The sequence below is a fragment of the Lepidochelys kempii genome, chromosome 28 (genome assembly GCF_965140285.1).
Source record: "Lepidochelys kempii isolate rLepKem1 chromosome 28, rLepKem1.hap1, whole genome shotgun sequence".
NCBI lineage: Eukaryota > Metazoa > Chordata > Testudines > Cheloniidae > Lepidochelys > Lepidochelys kempii.
The window spans coordinates 4,265,200-4,268,032 of record NC_136407.1 but is presented as its reverse complement, the minus strand read 5'-3'; positions in this window follow the sequence as shown (position 1 = coordinate 4,268,032).

Below are 2,833 nucleotides of genomic sequence, written 5' to 3'. Positions count from 1 at the left end.
AATTGACAGTTGATATTGATATCAGCAATTTCTGAGTATCATTTATATGAAGATGTGCTCTTTAATAGTCTGTCAAATTTATCATATTCAGCAACATAGTATCTGCTCAATTTTATCAATGTGTATGGAGAGTGCATATCAATTACTCTCTGAATTCACATGTGGGCATGGCCCTCCCCTCCTCTTGCCCTGCCCTTGGTTGCTCTGTGGCATTTAAGCATTCCCTTAGAGCTGTCAGCAAGAGCTGCCTCTGCTCTAGGGCCCAGAGGAAGAAAGGTGTGCTGGGCTCCAGTCTGGGACTCTCTCCCTCCTGCCTTTCCCTGGCTAGTAAGCCTGGCCTGGGACTGCTTCCCTTAAGTGCCATGTGGGCAAGGGGAAGCGCGTGGTAGCTGCAGGTACAAGGACCAAACTTGTGGGGATCAGGTGAAGCAGCAAGAAACAACACAAATTCTGGCAGGAATCTCTTGCCAGACTGTTAAATTCTAGGGCCCCAACCTATTGGAGCCAGCCTGTTGAACCAGCCGGACCAAAGCCCTAGCTCCAGTGGGCATCAGGAAGGAAGGAAAAACCTTGCTCTGGTGCACCTAGGAACAGGGAAGTCAAGCACATTGAGCGCCAAGGCTTTACAGCAAACCAACACAGCACCAGGAGGTCCCACTGGCATTTAACTCTGATGACAGGAGTCAGAGTCCAGAAGGCTGATCATTAGACCACAGGACCTGCAGCTACTGTTATTTCAGGACTGCTGGGTGACCCCCAACTGGTTGGTTTGCACTCTGCACTCATTGCTTCCCTCCAGCTGCTTCCTCTCTCGGGACTCTCTCTCCTCATCCATTTCCACTGCTCTCCTCCCCTAGACATTGAACCCAGCCCTCGTTGCTGCTGACACCAACTGGCAGAAGGACCTATAAGTTCCCTGCCTGAGGTGAGGCGAATGCATGTTGTGGGCCATAAGCACCACAGGATTTAACCCTGTCTGCTTCCTTCCACAGGTCTCTTGCTTAAATTATATGGAAGTACACCTATGGCTTGGGATATGAATTTGTGGGCACAGCATTGTACAGTGGGTTTCCAAGACAGCCTGTAATTCAGCAAGGGGTTTTCAGCTGGCCTTTGGCCTGGAGGCAATTTTCTTTCCACACAACAGATGGGGGATGCACTGGGACCAGCTCCTGGCTCTTTTTTGTGAACTGGTTACCTGTGAGGACACACCAGAGATCACTGTAATCTACATAGAGGACAACCACCTGGAAATATTCTCCAGGGCCCAGCTGATTTGGAAAGCTAAACACGATATTGCAGAACATAAAGCTGTGGGGCCAGGTCCCATAGAAAACAAAGGGGAGTAGGGAAAGAGAGAGCACAGAAGAGAAGAGGAGAGATGGAATAGAAAAAAGTCTCTAGAGAGGGAGCAGCTGGAGAGAACCAAGGAGTGCAGTGGACAACGGGGCAGCAGTTTTGTAGAAATTTTGGTGGTGCCCAGAATGCCCAGAGCCTGCCCTATAAACTCTACCCCTCACCTGCCTAAGGCTCTGGGAGGGACTTTGGGTGGTGGGGAGGAAGTCTGGGGTGCAGGCCTTGGGCTGGGGCAGAGGCTGGGGCATATGCACCGACTCCATGCCCTGGTCTACACTAGGAGTTGAGGTCAAATTTAGGAGCATTAAATCGATTTAACCCTGTACCCATCCACATGACCAAGCCCTTTTCTTCAACTTAAAAGGCTCTTAAAATCGATTTCCTTACTCCACCCCCGACAAGGGGATTAGCACTGAAATCGGCCTTGCCGGGTCTAATTTGGGGTACTGTGGACACAATTAGATGGTATTGGCCTTTGGGAGATATCCCAGAGTGCTTCATTGTGACCTCTCTGGACAGCACTCTCAACTCAGATGCACTGGCCAGGTAGACAGGAAAAGGCCTGCAAACTTTTGAATTTCATTTCCTGTTTGGCCAGCATGGCAAGCTGCAGGTGAGTGCAGAGCTCATCAGCAGAGGTGACCATGATGGAGTCCCAGAATCGCAAAAGAGCTCCAGCATGAACTGAACGGGAGGTACGGGATCTGATCGCTATATGGGGAGAGGAATCCGTGCTATCAAAACTCCGTTACAGTTTTTGAAATGCCAAAACATTGGTCAAAATCTACCAGGGGATGAAGGACAGAGGCCATAACAGGGACCCGAAGCAATGCCGCGTGAGACTTAAGGAGCTGAGGCAAGCCTACCAGAAAACCAGAGAGGCAAACAGCTGCTCTGGGTCAGAGCCCAAAACATGCCACTTCTATGATGAGCTTCATGCCATTTTAGGGGGTTCAGCCACCACTATCTCAGCCGTGTTGTTTGACTCCTTTAATGGAAATGGAGGCAACACGGAAGCAGGTTTTGTGGATGAGGAAGATGAGGTTGTAGATAGCTCATAGCAAGCAAGCGGAGAAACCAGTTTTCCCGACAGCCAGGAACTGTTTCTCACCCTGGACCTGGAGACAGTACCCCCCGAACCCACCCAAGGCTGCCTCCCAGACCCGCCAGGTGGAGAAGGGACCTCTGGTGAGTGTACCTTTTAAAATACTATACATGGTTTAAAAGCAAGCATGTTTAATGATTAATTTGCCCTGGCATTCACGGTTCTCCTGGATGTACTCCCAAAGCCTTTGCAAAAGGTTTCTGGGGAGGGCAGCCTTATTCCGTCCACCATGGTAGGACACTTTACCACTCCAGGCCAGTAGCACGTACTCGGGAATTATTGTAGAACAAAGCATTGTAGTGTATGTTTGCTGGCATTCACACAACATCCGTTCTTTATCTCTCTGTGTTATCCTCAGGAGAGTGATATCAT